Source organism: Schistocerca gregaria, chromosome 3, assembly GCF_023897955.1.
Source record: "Schistocerca gregaria isolate iqSchGreg1 chromosome 3, iqSchGreg1.2, whole genome shotgun sequence".
Lineage (NCBI taxonomy): Eukaryota > Metazoa > Arthropoda > Insecta > Orthoptera > Acrididae > Schistocerca > Schistocerca gregaria.
Genome location: NC_064922.1, coordinates 715,068,059 through 715,088,925, shown reverse-complemented (window position 1 = coordinate 715,088,925; position 20,867 = coordinate 715,068,059). Strand labels below are relative to the sequence as shown.

The 20,867-nt window shown below is 43.7% G+C and overlaps 1 protein-coding gene across 1 annotated transcript in view; it reads left to right on the top strand.

The window, feature by feature from the left end:
* The first annotated feature begins 505 nt into the window (after positions 1-505).
* LOC126354359 (uncharacterized) overlaps positions 506-20,867 on the top strand; it is a 69,745-nt gene continuing 49,383 nt past the window's right edge. The window contains exon 1 of the mRNA XM_050003940.1: positions 506-619. The gene's annotated coding sequence lies outside the window, so the exon portion shown is untranslated. The remainder of the gene's footprint in view (positions 620-20,867) is intronic.

Below are 20,867 nucleotides of genomic sequence, written 5' to 3'. Positions count from 1 at the left end.
ATGAGTCAGGCTTCGCACAGGTTATGATGGGACGAAAGAGGAATCTGCAACTGAGGATAACGCTAGAAAGACCCAAGCGCAAATCTTTTGGTCGGTTTGGAGTTCCATGTGGTAGGCGCATATATTCCAGGTAAAATTTCACGTAGCTGCGTACTGATAAAATTTGCTTAAGTATCTACCTTCCAGTGACGTTTACGCCGGAGATTGAAGTAGCGATCAGACAGCAGACCAATATCCTAGAAAACCATGGAGTTTTATTTATTTTTACTTAATTTTGGATGTAGTATTTCTGAAATGTAACACTGAAAAGGTGTCGGCTTGAAAATAAGAAACGAAATTACTTAGTCCGAACTGTTAATGTGGCTGAACAGTGCACTTATTTACGGCAAACAACACTGCTCGTGATATGTTTGCCTTGAGCGGGTATTATCGCTTGTACCCAGTTGTAGCGGAACAGGAGAGGTCACGTGGAGATAAACCCGTGTGTGTGTGTGTGTGTGTGTGTGTGTGTGTGTGTCCTCGCTCGCGCGCTGGTCTGCAGTGACCGAGGCGCTAACCCGCTCGCTGGCTGCTGTTGTAAGCAGTTATTCACATCGGCTATTCACTTCTCGCCGAACAGGTACTATGAGCAGTAAGATTTTTGTACAGTAAATTGTCCCATTGGAGTTAGTGGTGCAGCTTCCGATACGCGTACTTCCTACGCTAGTGTGATGTTCAGTCTTTTCTTCTGAGCTACAGTTCACCCAGCTGTCGCAGTTGACATTTGTTTATTTTGTTTTCTTCGTATGGCCTTGAAGTCCCTCCAATCTTTTGCGTTATTGCTTTACTGTGTGGTTGGCATGATTCCATTATTTGTTCATTAGGTTGGAAGGGTCTTCCATGGGCCACGTGAGGGCTTCTACTCCTCCTGGTATTGTGGTTATAATTATTGTGTAAAATAGAGGATGAGATAATTATAATTCAGTTAATGAACTTGCTACTGTAAAAGTGTGGCCTGCTAGAGGAACTGTTGTGCCTGCTTCAGTGACTTGTGATATCTCGTATGTTGTCTATTTTGTCATGGATCTGCCGTGATTATTCCCTGATTAGGTCCCATAAATTCCTAATATTTTGTTCTCCATATGTATCTGCTGTTTTTTGGGACCTGAATGACACGTAACTGGTATCCACTTGTTAATCTCCGAGATTGGAGACCGGCCGGGGTGGCCGAGCGGTTCTAGGCGCTACAGTCTGGAACCGCGAGACCGCTACGGTCGCAAGTTCGAATCCTGCCTCGGGCATGGATGTGTGTGATGTCCTTATGTCCTATGTCCCATAGTGCTCAGAGCCATTTCAACAATTTTTTGAGATTGTATACTATGCACGACCGCAGGTAAAACTCTCGCTTTATTGAGACGCACTTTCGTATTAATGTCCAGTTCTCAGCTGAGGAAGAAGGGTAGCAGCGATTTCACCGTACCAATAGCCACTGTGGTTTGTCTTGGGCTTGGTATATGACAGTACGTTTCAAGTCAAAATTGCCAGCGAGGTATTTGTCTGTCCACGCTATTTGTGTTTGATGGCTTTGTAGTTGAAGTCATGTTCCAATCTTTGAAATTCTGGTGGCAAAATCGAGAAAGACAGGATTTTAGGACTGAATTGAACCTTAGTTTTGTGTATTATCATTCTCTTTCTGTCAGTTGAGTCTTCAGTATTCGGACGTTTGCCGCATGGTATCGTCCACTTGTGACAGACACAGTACCACCCGAATATTGTGCATGGAGTGTAATGTAGTGGATCGGGGTGTCTTCAGCAAATATCGAAGAGTGCTGAGGAAAAAAAGAGATTTTTGCTTTTGCCATACGCGTTTCTGATCTTTGACCTATTTTTACCACGATTCGTCGTAGTTGGAGATAGGTGGCTATCAGCTATCGAGGATCCTGGTTTGTTGTCACAGGCACGCCATCTGCGAGTGCCATCTTTGCCTATATCTCATCCTATGCCGCCTGGCGGCGCTCTGGCCACGTCGTGTAAAGGTACGTACGGGATCTATTTCTTCCCTACTCTAACGCCTTGTAAATCGAGCTAATTCGAACTATTTTGCCTATCGTGCGCTGTCCTTGCTTTCGCGTCAACTAACAAGCTGCAGATGTCAAACCTTTAACAGCGACGGTTAAGAAACATGTAGATGTTTGTGATGTCCGTAAATTCCGCGACTCAGTGACGCGACTACTAAGGGATTCCCACATTTTCTTGCTTTTTGTACTGGAAAGTGTTACGTATTTATGAACTAAAACCACTAACTAAAGTAATTCCATTCTATAAGTCAGGAGAACAATCCCTTTTTTTTTTTCGAGGTACGTACATTATATCACAGAGCTGCACAAAATAATCTATAATTTGCTCAGAAAAGATAAACGGGTTCAAGAGAATATTACATATAGTTCGGGGTGACAAATACCATATATCCACATATAAAAATTAAATACCGTCAAAGTTCAGTGAATTATTCTCGTAGAAAATTCCAGTTGAGGCTGCGAATATTTTGCGGAAAGCCAACTGTCAACCTTGTGGCTGTCATTTATGATGACTATAATCCTACATCTACCTCTGCACGGATGCTCTTAAGTGCTTGGCAGAGAATTCATCTAGCCACCTTCACAAAATTCTCTATTATTCCGCTTTCGAATAGAGCGCGCCAATAAACGAATACCTATATCTTCCCGTGTGAGCTCTGATTTCATTATTCTACTATGATGATCGTTGCTTACTATGTAGGTCGGCATCAACAAAATATCTCCACATTCGAAGCAGAAAGTTGGAGACTGAAATTTCGTGAGAAGACACCGCGTTTCCGAAAAAAGGCTTCGTTTTAATGGATGTCCACCACAAACCTTGTATCATATCTGTGACACTCCCATATTTCTCGATAATACAAAAAGTGCTGCCCTTCTTTGAACTCCCTTGAAGTACTCTGTAAATCTTCCTTTGTATTCGGTTTGAGTACAATAAAGTGCGCAAAATTTTCTGTTGAGTTTCTTCCGAAGCGCCGGCCGCGGTGGCCGAGAGGTTCTAGCGCTTCACTCCGGAACGGCCCGACTACTACGGTCGCAGGTTCGCATCCTGCCTCAGGCATGGATGTGTGTGATGTCCTTAGGTTAGTTAGGTTTAAGTAGTTCTAAGTTCTAGGGGACTGATGACCTCAGATGTTAAGTCCCATTGTACTCAGAGCCATTTGAACTATTTTTCTTCCGAAGCATAAACACATACGCAACAGATGTATTCGTTAATTTGTAACTGTTTTGCGGTTTCCTCTGAAGACACACAACTTCTTAAGGAACGCAGACTCATTTCATTTGTACATGATTCCCCGCATGCTGAAATTACTTTCATATTTTGCGATTTATAATTAACTTTTTGGTAGCAGAGGTTAGTTTGTGCCGCTTTTTTTTCTAAGCCCTGAAGGATTCGTTGTGAATTTTTGTATTTTCTTTTTACCGACTGTGAGTGAAGTGATACTTTTCTTTTTCGGATTCCACATTTTATTTAGGTACTTTGTATATTTCCTGCGTTAAATAGATCTCGTTATTGGCTATGTATGTAGTGTTGTCTTTGGACCATACTTGCGTGTTTCTTCATTGGATGATATCAGTACTTTAGTTCGCTGCCAAAGTTACGCATATCTTGGATGTTTTTCTCCGTTGTCATTTTTCCTTGGAGGTTTAATTGATTTGCCAAAGCTGGTTTTTTGTCCAGAATTTGAACAGAGCAAAAACAAGACTCCCAAAAAATTATGCAATGGATTTTTGTTCGCATTTTCATAAACGTAGGGGGGAAAATGGACAATCGGGTATCAAATTCACTAGTTTGAGATGCAGTTCGAAAAAAATTTATTTCTTCAATTTTATCAGCGTAATTAAGAAAAACCTACTTATTGATAAGACGAGAATTGATTCACAAACAGCTAATACTAGCCAGGAAGTGAAATATTTTAATATTACAAATCACAACATAAAAAAACTAGCCTGCTTTCTCTTGATCTATATACATTTCATAATAATAGATTACCCATCAATATTTAAATATATTTCACGCTTTAAGAGCAAAACTTAAATATAAAAAATTTGAAAAATTTATGGTGAGTTATTTTCTGAAATGATTTCTCTAAAAGTAAGAAATAAAAAGGATTAGAGAAATATTTGACGCTTGTTTGAATGAGGCTCGAAGTCATGTGCAACAAAATAGGTTCGATTGAGAATTTAACTTTCATTGCTTAACTTAGAATCTCACAATTTTAAAGAGATCGAGAACATATTTGTCTGGTGAAATTTCACTCAGTGATCTCTTTTCTTCTCTTTTTGCACATGATTTCGACCATCATTCAAAAGTGCGTCAAATGTTTCTGTAACCTGACTTCTTAACTTTAGGCAAATCACTTTAAAAATATTTGACTGTCTCCTTTTTTCATATTTCTATTTTCTATGTGATTGTGATAACAAGCCATAAATATCATCACATATTTCATTTGTGTTACTTCTGTCAATAGGTTTCGTTATTTTATAAGGATGTTTCATTGGTTAGTCCTGGTAAATCCATACCTGATCATTGCATTTTGACAGTCTTCGACGCTGAACACAAAATATCGTTTATTGTTAGTTGTTTCTAATCACTAAAGTTTTTCACTTGAACTGATGGTACGCATGTGATTTCCACAAGACACAGCAGGACCCAGACTTATCCCTACCGACAGGTATAACCTTCGTTAAGCAGAGCTATGTCTGTCGTACATGCTCCTTCTCCTGTATGCTAGTCTGGTAGAAGCTGACTGGTCTACCGAAATTTTCAGATATGCGACTGCAGCGTACGAATTGTCGCATGTAATATTTGTAGGCTTAACAGAAAAATCCACGTGATACTGAAAGATCCGTTGTTGGCTAGAGTTTACTAATGGGCGTCCCAAATAAATCCAAAACATAGTGTCATCGATGCTATGTCAAAATTACTTATGTAAACGAGAGAAATGTTCTAGTTCCGTGCTTGCTCAAGGTAGGGATTCTGATACAAGTCCGATTCGAGAACATTCGTCACATACAAGCTGTAGCAAATATCTGTAGATTCTGAGAGTTATTACACCTCGTCTTACAGATTTTTGCGAGTTCATTTAAGGTGATATCCGTATTCCAATTGCACTATTCGCTGCTCCCATAATTTGTCAAGGTTTACACTTATCTAAATGTCTTTAAGTCCTACCAATCGCTAAAGCATTGACTGTGTAATGCAAAAAATGTACTTAACTGCTTTTATTTTTGCTAATGTTTCGGCTCAAAGAGTTATCGCTATTTGGAAGTTCCATTTCATTTTCTTGTAAGCTGTACTCCGCTCATTTCATTTTTTCTGCAAGCCCATTTGAATACTTCTGTGTACCTTATTGCTCAGCCACTTTTATAGCAGAGTCATTTATGACTTGCCTTGGCCAAATGGATGCTTTGGTTGCTTGCTTTCTAACTAGCGGTTTGGCACAGTGGTTAACGTTCAGTCTTCACATTTGTCAGAACTGGTATTCATGTCGACTTAGGGCTAACCAAATACAGATTTTCCGTGATTGCTCAGAATGACTTCTTACTTTTTTGCTAGCCACCTGCTGGTTTCATACGGCCCGCTATAAATTCCACTTCTATGTCAACTCCTTGGTCTAAGACTAGTATTTGCCCCCACCATTCTCGCATATTATATTCAAGTATTTGTCAGAATTCACCCAAGGATGTGGGTTTTAGCGCCACGAAACCGGCAGTGATACAGTAATAAAGGATCAAATACAGCTGAAGCTATTATAAACACCCAAGACTTTGTCAGAGACTTGGCCGCCGGCTGCTCCCTCAACTAACGTGGAAGCTATTCTCTGACGCCTCAGCACTTGGCTTGTCATCCTGCCCTTTCTTCTTGTTTTCCACGTGTTTCTTCCACTGCTGGTTCTGTGGAGAACGTCCTGATTTCTTGTCAGTCCACCTAATTTTCAACATTCTTCTAGAGCACCGCATTGAAAACGCTTGGATTCTGTTCTTCCCCTGTGTTCCTTCAGTCCATGAATCCTGCCGAAAACGTACATTCTAAGAAATTTCTTCCTCAAATGGAGGCCGATGTTTGATATTAGAAGTCTTTTGAACAGGAATTCCCTCTTTTAATGTGCTAGTCCGATTTTTATGTTATGCTTGTTTCGTCTGTCATTATTATTTTCCCTTCCGAGGTAGTAAAAGTCCTACATTGCATATACATTTTCGGCCCCAGTTTTGATACGTTTATCAGTAATTTTGTTTCTACTACTACCCATTCTCTTCGTAAGTCTTCGGTTTACTCTCAGTTGGTAGCGTGCCTTCATTAGATTGCTCGTTGCATTCAACAGTTGGAATTCTACCTCACTTTTACAAGGTCATCAACAAATTGTATAAATGATACCGTGTCACCCTGAATTTTAACATCCGCATCTGAAAGTTTCTTTCATTTGCGTGGTTGCTTCTTCTACACTCCTGGAAATTGAAATAAGAACACCGTGAATTCATTGTCCCAGGAAGGGGAAACTTTATTGACACATTCCTGGGGTCAGATACATCACATTATCACACTGACAGAACCACAGGCACATAGACACAGGCAACAGAGCATGCACAATGTCGGCACTAGTACAGTGTATATCCACCTTTCGCAGCAATGCAGGCTGCTATTCTCCCATGGAGACGATCGTAGAAATGCAGGATGTAGTCCTGTGGAACGGCTTGCCATGCCATTTCCACCTGACGCTACAGTTGGACCAGCGTTCGTGCTGGACGTGCAGACCACGTGAGACGACGCTTCATCCAGTCCCAAACATGCTCAATGAGGGGACAGATCTTGCTGGCCAGGGTAGTTGACTTACACCTTCTAGAGCACGGTGGGTGGGACGGGATACATGCGGACGTGCATTGTCCTGTTGGAACAGCAAGTTCCCTTGCCGGTCTAGGAATGGTAGAACGATGGGTTCGATGACGGTTTGGATGTACCGTGCACTATTCAGTGTCCCCTCGACGATCACCAGAGGTGTACGGCCAGTGTAGGAGATCGCTCCCCACATCATGATGCCGGGTGTTGGCCCTGTGTGCCTCGGTCGTATGCAGTCCTGATTGTGGCGCTCACCTGCACGGCGCCAAACACGCATACGACCATCATTGGCACCAAGGCAAAAGCGACTCTCATCGCTGAAAACGAAACGTCTCCATTCGTCCCTCCATTCACGCCTGTCGCGACACCACTGGAGGCGGGCTGCACGATGTTGGGGCGTGAGCGGAAGACGGCCTAACGGTGTGCGGGACCGTAGCCCAGCTTCATGGAGACGGTTGCGAATGGTCCTCGCCGATACCCCAGGAGCAACAGTGTCCCTAATTTGCTGGGAAGTGGCGGTGCGGTCCCCTACGGCACTGCGTAGGATCTTACGGTCTTGGCGTGCATCCGTGCGTCGCTGCGGTCCGGTCCCAGGTCGACGGGCACGTGCACCTTCCGCCGACCACTGGCGACAACATCGATGTACTGTGGAGACCTCACGCCCCACGTGTTGAACAATTCGGCGGTACGTCCACCCGGCCTCCCGCATGCCCACTATACGCCCTCGCTCAAAGTCCGTCAACTGCACATACGGTTCACGTCCACGCTGTCGCGGCATGCTACCAGTGTTAAAAACTGCGATGGAGCTCCGTATGCCACGGCAAACTGGCTGACACTGACGGCGGCGGTGCACAAATGCTGCGCAGCTAGCGCCATTCGACGGCCAACACCGCGGTTCCTGGTGTGTCCGCTGTGCCGTGCGTGTGATCATTGCTTGTACAGCCCTCTCGCAGTGTCCGGAGCAAGTATGGTGGGTCTGAAACACCGGTGTCAATGTGTTCTTTTTTCCATTTCCAGTAGTGTATGTGTAAATGACAGTGCACGGTACCAATATATTCCAGAAAGAGACACTAGAAAATTCGACTTCTCTGGGGGTAATATCTCGGATTCTATTGATCACAAAGATAAGAGATCAAGTGACTTGCGTAGCGGCCGGCCGGAGTGGCTGAGAGGTTCTAGGCGCAACAGTCTGGAACCGCGCGACCGCTACGGTCGCAGATTCGAATCCTGCCTCGGGCATGGATGCTTGTGATGTCCTTAGGTTAGTTAGGTTTAAGTAGTTCTAAGTTCTAGGGGACTGATGACCTCAGAACTTAAGTCCCATAGTGCTCACAGCCATTTGAACCATTTTTTTTTTTTTTTTGAACTTGCGTAGCCCATGGCCTAGTGATAATTCCTATACCTGTCGGAAGAACGGGCATACTGTAGCTACCCTACAGTACTGAGTCAAAATTGAAACATAACACGCTCCATTCAGGCCAGGAAAATCGAGCAAATCTCTTGGTCCTCTAGTGTTTACCTGTGGCAGTTTATGAAACCACCACTTGTTCGTTGGCAGTTCTGAGAATACTCCTGATACCAATAGCACCAGTTGTGCGGATGGCCACGTCTGTGCTTTCTGTTCATAACAGATCCTGGAAGTTTATACAATATGTTCTCAACATGACGTTCTGGAGGAATTTTGCTATGTCATTAACCGTTAGCGAGATCCTGATGTTCAAAGTTAGAATATTTATGCACATAATATCTGGTCTGAGGGGGAAATGTAGTTTTAACTGGTTTAGTAAACCATTGCAGGGTTCTAGAGTCATCGCAAGGGCTATGAAACCATCCAACTACGTTTCTAGCCAGCATGTTTCACAAATAAAGCTGTACGGTGCTCTATCTCTGTGTAGTGTGCAATTTTCACCTATACGAATATACCCAAAGTGGTACTGCAGTGGTACAAAATGCTCTAAAAGGGTCGTAACATGCCTGAAGAGAACTTAAAATGGATGTAAGAAATTATTAAAATTGGACGACTGCAAATTCAGGAAAATACTTCTAATAACTTTTTACTCTTTGAAGATCGAAATCTCAAGCCGCGAAGTTTTGATGAACTGTTGTCTATGAGGCAAGTATCCACAAAAAAATATGAAGCAAACGATTTTGTGTTTGTTGTTTATATGTGTCAAAGTATATAAATATGTCTAATTTTATAAATACACTGTCAAAACTTCACTGACCTATAGAATTCTACATCTTCATCTACATCTACATCCACATTCAAATTTAAGTGCTTTGCAGAGGGTTCATCGAACCACAATCATACTACCTCTCTACCATTCCACTCCCGAACAACGCACGGGAAAAACGAACACCTAAACCTTTCTGTTAGAGCTCTGATTTCTCTTATTTTATTTTGATGATCATTCCTACCTATGTAGGTTGGGCTCAACAAAATATTTTCGCATTCGGAAGAGAAAGTCCGTGACTGAAATTTCGTAAATAGATCTCGCCGCGACGAAAAACGTCTTTGCCTTAATGACTACCATCCCAACTCGCGTATCGTATCTGCCTTTGGGTCGCCTTCCCCACAATATTATCAATGTGGTCTTTCCAACTGAAGTTGTTCGTAATTTTAATACCCAGGTACTTAGTTGAATTGACAGCCTTGAGAATTGTACTATTTATCGAGTAATCGAATTCATATGGATTTCTTTTGGAACTCATGTGGATCACCTCACACTTTTCGTTATTTAGCGTCAACTGCCACCTGCCACACCGTACAGCAACCTTTTCTAAATCGTTTTGCAACTGATACTGGTCTTCGGATGACCTTACTGGACGGTAAATTACAGCATCATCTGCGAACAAAGTAAGAGAACTGCTCAGATTGTCACCCAGGTCATTTATATAGATCTGGAACAGCAGAGGTCCCAGGACGCTTCCCTGGGGAACACCTGATATCACTTCAGTTTTACTCGATGATTTGCCGTCTATTACTGCGTACTGCGACCTTCCTGAAAGGAAATGGCGAATCCAGTCGCACAACTGTGACGATACCCCATAGGCCCACAGCTTGATTAGAAGTCCCTTGTGAGGAACGGTGTCAAAAGCTTTCCGGAAATCTAGATATACGGAACCAACTTGAGATCCCCTGTCGATAGCTGCTGTTACTTCGTGAGAATAAAGATCTAGCTGCGTTGCACAAGAACGGTGTTTTCTGAAACCATTCTGATTATGTATCAATAGATCGTTCCCTTCGAGGTGATTCATAATGTTTGAATACAGTATATGCTCCAAAACCCTACTGCAAACCGACATCAATGATATAGGTCTGTAGTTAGATGGATTACTCCTACTACCCTTCTTAAACACTGGTGCGACCTGCGCAATTTTCCAATCTGTAGGTACAGACCTATCGGTGAGCGAGCGGTTGTATATGAGAGCTAAGTACGGAGCTGTTTATTATATTGTGCTGTATGGAACTGACAAACTAGAAACGATGGAGAGGCTGTGTCCCCGCTTAGCCCTCAGTGGTTCACATCCACACGACAGGCTACAGCAATCCACTCAACCGACTGCCGCCCCACACCGAACCCAGGGTTATTGTGCGGTTCGACCCCCTGTGGACCCCCACAGGAACGTCTCATTCCAGACGAGTGTAACCCCAATGTTTGAGAGGTAGGGTAGTTATGGTGTACGCGTACGTGGAGAAAGTGTTTGCACATTACTCGCCGACATAGCGTAACTGAGGTGGAATAAGGGAAACCAGCCCGCATTCGCCGAGGCAGATGGAAAACCGCCTTAAAAACCATCCACAGACTGACCGGCACACCAGGCCTTGACACTAAGCCGCCGGGTGGATTCGTACTGGCGACCAGCACGCCTTCCCGCCCGGAAATTAGTGCGTTAGATCGCACGGCTAACCGGGCGGGCTTTAGCTGTATATTACACGTCTTTTTCTGTAGCTTTCAACTATTTTCGATCACCTTGCACCATGTTACATGTCGAACATATTTTCTAGGTTGGTTAGTTGCTTGTTTGGTTTAGGGAAGGGGAGCAAACAGCAAGGTTCAAAAATGGTTCAAACGGCTCTGAACACTATTGGACTTAACATCTGAGGTGATCAGTCCCTTAGACTTAGAACTCCTTAAACCTGACTAACCTAGGGACATCACATACCTGTACATCCATGCCCGAGGCAGGATTCGAACTTGCGACCGTAGCAGCTGCGCGGTTCTGGACTGAAGCGAGTAGAACCGTTCGTCCACAGCGGCCGGCAAAACAGCAAGGTCACTGGTCTCATCGGGTTAGGGAAGGATGGGGAAGGAAGTCGGCCGTGTCCTTTCAAAGAACCATATGAGCATTTGCGTGAAGCGAATAAGGGAAATCACGGAAACGTAAATCAGGATGGCCGTAGGCGGGTTTGCACTGTCGTACTCCCGAAGGCCAACTGCTGCGCCACCTCTCTCGGTAATCACCCATAATTATTCAACTGTCATCTCGATGGACGTATTAAACTACACTTTCTGAATCCTCACGTACTTTCTCTCTCTTTCGATCTTCTTATAGTGACATCTCACTCTCTTCTTTGCTGTACCATCCATGCTGTGTCCTACAATTGTTACACAATTTGTTGTTTCTGTTGAGCTTATTTTATGTTCGCTTGACTAGAAATGTTTATCTTCTTTCCATTTCGCTTCACTAGCCCCGTTATACGTAGCCTGAGTCTTTTCAGACTTTCTGGTTTCTCTACCACATTCAGGCTTCATGGGTCCCAAAGGCTAACTTGTAGAATGTTACCCTTTCGTTAGTCACTGAATCTTTGGCAGTTCCCTCCCGGAGATTCGGGAGGAAAACTAATCAGAAATCTTTTGCCAATGAAAAGATCATCCGATTTTTAGGTGACATGTCCTGTAAACGAACATTGTTTCTCTAATGCAGCTGTCTCCATTGCCTTCTCAATTCTCATGCGTTTATCTTCGATGAATCTTCCGCATTTTAAGTGTTGTTGCCCACCCCAAGGGCAAGAGGGTGCCATGAACCTCCTTTCCGCTTCCCTTACCCTTCCCAGATTCGTGTTTCTTTTACATCGTTAAGGATTTCGTCGTGAACAGCTTAGTATCCAACCACCTCGTCCTTCTCTTTTTACTTATTATGAATAGCACTACCAAGAACTGGCATTAATGGGCCTTTAAGCGCTTTCAGCCGACGTTAGAAAATCTAATATTTCCTATATTCATCTGTTAACAAAAACAAAGAGAAACGTATGCATCCACATCTCTCGTAAAATTTCTAGCAAACGTAATTATACTTTTTATCGGTGTCCTGGACTTGAAGGTTGGCTGTTTTCTTTGACATGGGATATACCGTACATTTCGGAGCTCTGGCGTATTTCGGTGAAATTCGGTGATTTTCATCTCTGATGGCATGTCTTACTACGTCAATATGAATTGTGGATTAGGGAGGTTGATTTTATTCTCCATGAAGAAAATTGTGGGGAGGAGTTAAATTCAAAATTCAATGTACCACCAACAATTAATGTATTCGGAGAAAATGGTACAATGCCCCTTCTTTCTGGGTTAACATACTGACGAAAATTTAAAATGAAAGATAAATTTTACTGAGTTTCTCAGACAGCTTAATTCAATTATTATACCTCTTCTGTTAATTGTTAGTCTGGGAAACAAACAAATCAGCTTTTTTTACATATTTTTTATATTTCTACTCACTAATGTCATATGGAATAATTTTCGGAACAGCGCATTACTTCGAAACAATACACTGATTGTCGAAAAGCCAGCAGTGAGAACAATGCGAGATCAGTTGTAGTAGTGTTGTAGGCTCTTCAATGAATATAAGCGAACGCTGATAGCATGTCTATTAAAGCTCAAAATTATGTTTACTTTGTTGTTTACTTTGGTCACTTCCATTATGACAGATGAAAGAGAGTTACGTCATTTTTTATAAATTTACGAAACTGAGCTGGTTTGTATTCTGTAAACGGCCAGAAAGCATATATACCAAAACAAATCACTTATACGCAGTCCGTAAAATGACTTGTTATAAAATGACTCATTACACATCGTTTTGACAGAAATTGCTCAACTGAACAATCAACCAACCTATCTACACTCCTGGAAATGGAAAAAAGAACACATTGACACCGGTGTGTCAGACCCACCATACTTGCTCCGGAAACTGCGAGAGGGCTGTACAAGCAATGATCACACGCACGGCACAGCGGACACACCAGGAACCACGGTGTTGGCCGTCGAATGGCGCTAGCTGCGCAGCATTTGTGCACCGCCGCCGTCAGTGTCAGCCAGTTTGCCGTGGCATACGGAGCTCCATCGCAGTCTTTAACACTGGTAGCATGCCGCGACAGCGTGGACGTGAACCGTATGTGCAGTTGACGGAATTTGAGCGAGGGCGTATAGTGGGCATGCGGGAGGCCGGGTGGACGTACCGCCGAATTGCTCAACACGTGGGGTGTGAGGTCTCCACAGTACATCGATGTTGTCGCCAGTGGTCGGCGGAAGGTGCACGTGCCCGTCGCCCTGGGACCGGACCGCAGCGACGCATGGATGCACGCCAAGACCGTAGGAACCTACGCAGTGCCGTAGGGGACCGCACCGCCACTTCCCAGCAAATTGGGGACACTGTTGCTCCTGGGGTATCGGCGAGGACCATTCGCAACCGTCTCCATGAAGCTGGGCTACGGTCCCGCACACCGTTAGGCCGTCTTCCGCTCACGCCCCAACATCGTGCAGCCCGCCTCCAGTGGTGTCGCGACAGGCGTGAATGGAGAGACGAATGGAGACGTGTCGTCTTCAGCGATGAGAGTCACTTCTGCCTTGGTGCCAATGATGGTCGTATGCGTGTTTGGCGCCGTGCAGGTGAGCGCCACAATCAGGACTGCATACGACCGAGGCACACAGGGCCAACACCCGGCATCATGGTGTGGGGAGCGATCTCCTACGCTGGCCGTACACCTCTGGTGATCGTCGAGGGGACACTGAATAGTGCACGGTACATCCAAACCGTCATCGAACCCATCGTTCTACCATTCCTAGACCGGCAAGGGAACTTGCTGTCCAACAGGACAATGCACGTCCGCATGTATCCCGTGCCACCCAACGTGCTCTAGAAGGTGTAAGTCAACTACCCTGGCCAGCAAGATCTGTCCCCTCATTGAGCATGTTTGGGACTGGATGAAGCGTCGTCTCACGTGGTCTGCACGTCCAACACGAACCCTGGTCCAACTGAGGCGCCAGGTGGAAATGGCATGGCAAGCCGTTCCACAGGACTACATCCAGCATCTCTACGATCGTCTCCATGGGAGAATAGCAGCCTGCATTGCTGCGAAGGGTGGATATACACTGTACTAGTGCCGACATTGTGTATGCTCTGTTGCCTGTGTCTATGTGCCTGTGGTTTTGTCAGTATGATCATGTGATGTATCTGACCCCAGGAATGTGTCAATAAAGTTTCCCCTTCCTGGGACAATGAATTCACGGTGTTCTTATTTCAATTTCCAGGAGTTTATATTCCCATTTGTATCCGTCGATTTGAAGGACTTATTCGGGTTATCTGGATGTTTCGGAGCGAGCTTTGCATTGTGGCCGATGGTCTCATACTGTTCATCCATAAAAATGAGGTGGGAAGACGGTGGCACTGAAAAAACAGGCTTTTGTTTTCGTTGGCAAATCGTTCCTAATAAATACTGGTGCTTCTTCTAGCCACATGGCATTTCCATTTTTTCTCACAAGTTATACATTTTCTGGTTCCCTGTTGTGCGTAGGTTGAAGATAATTACCTAATGTTTAAAATAGTTCAAATGTCTCTGAGCACTATGGGACTCAACATCTGAGGTCATCAGCCCACTAGAACTTAGAAATACTTAAACCTAACTAACCTAAGGAAATCACACATCCAAGTCCGAGGCAGGATTCGAACCTGCAACAGTAGCGGTCACGCGGTTCGTGATTGAAGCGCCTAGAACCGCTCGGCCAAACCGGCCGGCACCTAATGTCACACATGGGTCTTTGACAGGAGCTAAGAACCCATGAATTTATATTATTACTAAATTAATTTTCTGTTCTTTTAAAACTATATTCTCTTGGTCTTACCGGCATTTTTTCCTGATTGATATACAGGATATTTCACTTCTAACGTAAGCACCGTGTCAGGCGCTTCACGTAAACCAATACACGGGCAACAATGCTCCAAACGCCGTTGCACTGTGGACCATTCCTCAGACTATGGCTGGTAGCGTATTCGCTTTAGCCAAACTTGACAAGTTACTAGCGGGTTTTGAAAATAGTCAAATGTTCACATATGTGGAAAATCTTATGGGACTTAACTGGTAAGGTCATCAGTCCCTAAGCTTACACACTACTGAACCTAAATTATCCTAAGGACAAACACACACACCTATGCCCGAGGGAGGACTCGAACCTCCGCCGGGACCAGCCGCACAGTCCCATGACTGCAGCGCCTAAAACAGCTCGGCTAATCCGGCGCGGCAGAAAATAGTCCTAGAAAACTGTTATCCAAGTTATAACTTGAGGGATTAGTGTCTTTAGGTGCAGCCCACGAGGTTGTAGGCAAACTGAAGCTGAAAATTTACCAAGTAACAAGAGACATTCGGATGACCTGTTCCGATGTCCTATCATCCTGTCCCTTCTTTTTATCAGTGTTTTCCAGATACTCCTTTCCTCTCCGATTCTGCTCAGAACCTCTTCATTCCTTACCTTATTAGTCCACCTAATTTTCAACATTCGTCTGTAGCGCCACATCTCAAATTCATCGATTCACTTCTGTTCCGGTTTTTTCACAGTCCATGTCCATGTCCATGTAATCCAGGCGTACATTCTCAGAAACTTCTTACTCAAATTAAGGTCGATATTTGATATTAGTAGACTACTATTGGCCAGGAATGTCGTTTTTGCCATTGCAAGTTTGCTTTTGATGTCCTCCTTGCTACGTCCGTCATTTTACTGCCTACGTATCAGACTTCCTTAACTTCATGTACTTCGTGACCATTAACCTTAATAACAAGTTTCTCGCTTTTCTCATTTCTACTATTTCTCATTACCTTCGTCTTTCTTCAGTTTACTCTCAATCCAACTCTTCTTCACTTTCACTAAGGATAGCAATGTCATCAGCGAAGCCTATCATTGATATATATCCTTTCACCTTGAATTTTAATTCCACTCCTGAATATTTCTTTTGTTTGAATTATTGCTTCCTCGATGTACAGATTGAACAGTAGGCGCGAAAGGCTACATCCTTCTCTTACACCCATTTCAATACGAGCACTGCAGTCTTGGTCCTCTACTCTTATTATTCCCTCTTGGCTATTGTACATATTTTCAGAATTTCGAACATCCGAGACCATTTTACATTCTCGAATGTTTTTTCCACGTCGACAAATCCTATGAATGTGTCTTTATTTTTCTTTAGTCTTGCTTCCATTATTAACCGCAACATCAGAATTGCCTCTCTCGTGCCTTTACCTTTCCTAAAGCCAAACTGATCGTCATCTAGCGCATGCTCAATTTTCTTTTCCATTCTTCTATGTATTATTCTTGTGAGCAACTTGGATGCATGGGCTGTTAAGCTGATTGTGCAATAACTCTTGCACTTGTCAGCTCTAGCCGTCTTCGGAAATGTGTGAATGATGCTTTTCCGAAAGTCAAATGGCATGTCGCTAGACTCATACATTCTACACACCAACGTGAATAGTCGTTCTATTGTCCTTCCCCCAACGATTTTAAGCATTCTAACGGAATGTTATTTATTCACTCTTCCTTATTTGGTCACAAGTCCTCCAAAGTTCTCTTAAATTCGGATTCTGATACTAGATCCCCTACATCTTCTAAATCGACTCCTTGTTTCCTCTGCTATGACATCAGACAAATCTTCACCCTCACAGAGGCGTTCAGTGAATTCTGTCCACTTATTCGTCTCTCCTCTGCATTTAAGTGTGGCATTCCCATTGCACTCTCAATATTACCACCTTTGCTTTTAATTTCGCCGAAGGCTACTTTGACTTTCCTGTATGCAGAGTCAGTCCTTCCGACAATCATTTCTTTTTCGATTTATTCACATTTTTCATGCATCCATTTCGTCTTAGCTTCCCTGCACTTCCTATTTATTTCATTCCTCTGTATTTCTCAATTTCCCTGAACGTTTTTTGATCTACCTTCTTTCATCTATCAACTGATGTGTTTCTTCTGTGACCCATAGTTTCTTCGCAGTTACCTTTGTTGTACGTATGTTTTACTTTCCAAATTCTGTGACTGCTATTTCTACAGATGTCCATTCTTCTTCAACTGTACTGCCTGTTGAGTTAATCCTCATTGTTGTATCTACAGCCGTAGAGAACTTCAAACGTATCTCGTCATTCCTTAGTACTGCTGTATCCTACTTCTTTCTCAATAATCTCTTAAACTTCAGCCTACTCTTCATCACAACTACGTTGTGAAGTGAGTCTACATCGGCTCCTGTGTACGTCTAACAATCCAGTATCTGATTTCGGAATCTCTGTCTGACCATGCTGTAATCTAATTGAAATCTTCCCATATCACCAGCCCTTTTCCAAATATATCTCCTCCTCTTGCCATTCTTGAACAGAGTATTCGCTATTACTAGCTGAAATTTATTACAGAACTCAATCAGGCTTACACTTCTATCATTCCTTGTCCCAATCCCACATTCTCCTGTAACTTTTTCTTCTACTCTTCCCCTACAACTGCATTCCAGTCCCCTATGACTATTAGATTTTCATCCCCCTTTACATTCTGTATTACCCTTTCAATATCCTCGTACACATTCTCTATCTCTTCGTCTTCAGCTTGCGACGACGACATGTATACCTGAACTATCGTTGTCGGTGTTGGTTTGCTGTCGATTCTGATAAGAACAACCCTGTCAAAAAATGTTCAAATGTGTGTGAACTCCTAAGAGGCCAAACTGCTTAGGTCATCGGTCCCTAGACTTACATATTACTTAAACTAACCTGTGTTAAGAACAACACACACACCCATGCCCGAGGGAGGGCTCGAGCCTCCAGCGGGAGGGGCCGCGCAGTCCGCGAGTGACTCCTCAAACCGCGCGACCACTCCGCACGGCACAACCCTGTCACTGAACTGTCACAGTAATACACTCTCTGACCTACCTTCCTATTCATTACCAGGTGATTTTTGATAAAATGTTTCGAACAAATTTTCCTAAAACTAGCGTCCACAGCAGTATCCGAATGGGTCAGTTTACTCATTACCACAGTTTTGCGAGGTTTCAGTTTGAGGGTGTGCGCTGCTGTGAGACAAAGTGCCAACGACACAACAGTGTGAAGTACTTAATAGCAGAACGGCTTTCCTCTTACTTCTTCCCTAGGCCGGTCCTCACTCGTCTAGTTCAGATGAAACCGTTACGTTACCAGTTTGAGGAACAGGCCGGAGTGAATGAGATGATCGGTGTCCGCATCCTTCGTGTTGGTTCGCACGCAACGCCGAACACAGCTGCATCGTCTGCGAAACACTCTGGAGATGCTTTATCAATCTGTCTTTAAAGTATGTAGATATTGTTGTTGTGGTCTTCTGTCCAAAGACTGGTTTCATGCAACTCTCCGTGCTACTCTAATACAGAAAAATTAGCAGACCGATGTTACAGCTACACAGTCGCTTCGATAGGAAGACCAACCTCTTCTGAATGCTGTGTGTATTCTTTGTTTCACTGGGAATGAGAAGACTCTTGGAAGGCTCCTGAAGACTCTTACTATGTATCAGTGCAATGAAAGGCGTCGGGTTTGTAATGACACATTACGAGGCAGAGAGATGCAATACTTTAAATTCTGCGACAAAGATTAAATTGAGAAGAATGTAGAATACAATCTCTGTAATGTTCATATTTGATTCTCTTTTGTTTCATACTCCAAGAAGAAGTTAAAATACACTCTCGCTTGTTACCTTGTAGGGGATGGACGTAATTTTTGGTGTGTGCTGAAAGGCAGCCATCTTGTTAGTATTTATGATTTGTGCGATGAGCATAGCTAGTCTTATGGTCTTGTGAATAAAAAACAGTGAAAAGTATCTAAGTTTTAAGAGCATTATTTAAAGCGAGGAAGCATTGTTTTTCCTTTGTTTCCACCGTCTTCGTGAAGGAAACCGATACGCACGGTCAACAAAGTGAATAACATCGATGGCGACTAATAAATTAATATTGTGGCAGAAGAACTAATTATACGTTTAAGGTGAGAACTCTGAATAAATCAACAATGACGTAGAATTCAAAAATATTATTAATCGGAATTGCAAATTATATTACAGGCAAATTTCACGCAGCATTGAATTTGTCTGCATTCAAGCCAGCCAATACAGCCAGTGAAAAAGCCTTCCATAATTCTAAGTTAAAGTTCCGTATCCATATTTTTTTCTTAAAAAAAAGCTATCAATTTATTTTTTTTATTTATTTTGCCCCAGGTAGATGCCAGCCTCGCACTTCATTCTAATTATGCACGCTTACTGAATCAGTGATATGACAGACAGAATTTTTTTTCCAAGAATATTTGGTTAATTCTCGGGGAAATAAGTGACGATTTCTGGGATTTACAGTTCTTAATTTTAATGCATCTTGCTATACTGAATCTCTCTCTGTGTAGTTAGAGGGCAGACCAGCAGATCGGCGGCCAGGGAACGCCTTTAGGCTGGGATGGCGGCCGAGTCAGTGTCCAAGGAACTGGACGTTCGCAGTCTACTGTGTAGGCGAAGTCACGGGAGGTTTCGCCACGGTCCTTCAGGTGGGCAGCCGGTTTCTCTGTTCAACGGGATTAGCATTTCCTTCATCTAGCAGCGCCTGGGCTACCGTTATTCGCAAGCCTCCCTCCACTCCGCCCACACGCAAGGGCGATGCCATGATATTTTCTATATAGCGTCTCCAAACTACTATTGACCACCTGTGTAGTGGGCGCTGGTGTCCGGTCGGCAGGCGGTAAAGGCATGCGAATCCCGGTGCCTCAACAAGATAAGATCACTTCGTGACGCTGTCAGAGCAAAACTCCATCGTTAGGACCAGTTTCGTAGCTCATGGACCCTTTCAAGTTCACTTGGACTTCATGTGGGAAAGTATGGCTGAGTTACGACTTGTCGGCATTCGCAAACCACGGAAATGATGGCTTATCATTCGCCAGTACTCACAACTTTCCGAAAAAGATCAGACTATTTTGCATTATGAGTTTCTGAGACAATATTCCACTGGCAGAGTTAGAGACGTTCATTTAGAATGTCTTGCGAGTAGTTTTAGGCATCCGGTCTCCTAAACTGACACACAGCCGGGAGAGCGCTGTGCTTACCACATGCCCCTCGTATCCGCGTCCGGTGACGCCTGTGGGCTGAGAATGACACGGCGGCCGGCCGGTAACGTTGGGCCTTCATGGCCTGTTCGGATGTAGTTTAGTTTTAGTTGTTTTTGGCAGCATCACGAGGGCAGAAGCGCTAAGCGCACGTTTTTCGTAACAGAACATTGAGACTTGAGCCTTCTTGAGAGACAGTCAAGAGACAACCTTTTTCGGAGACACCTGAGAAGGGGATAGCAGGGGCAGAGGTTGATGTGTCGCTTGCGTGGCAGACCATCACTCACAGCACTTCTTCGTACCTCGGTACCGTTTTACTTGTGTATGTTAAAACAGGAATGTGGCAAGCAAGAACACTCGCGTCGGAAATGCCCTGTTCCCGAGCTCTTGGCTATGACTTTATTGTCAGGTTTTCTAGCATGTTTGTCCATCTCACTTAACAAATCGAGGCAATCATCGTGATCAGAAGGACCCCACGTATAAATTCAATTAGATTGGCCGTGAAGCTTTGTTACCAGAGTAAATTCAGTTCCTTTGTGAGTCGTACCGCCCACCCCAAAAAAGTTAACTGATTATTTCCTGAACTCACGTTCAGCACTTGTTTCTTCCCAGAGAGAGAATCTGGGTAGCTAGT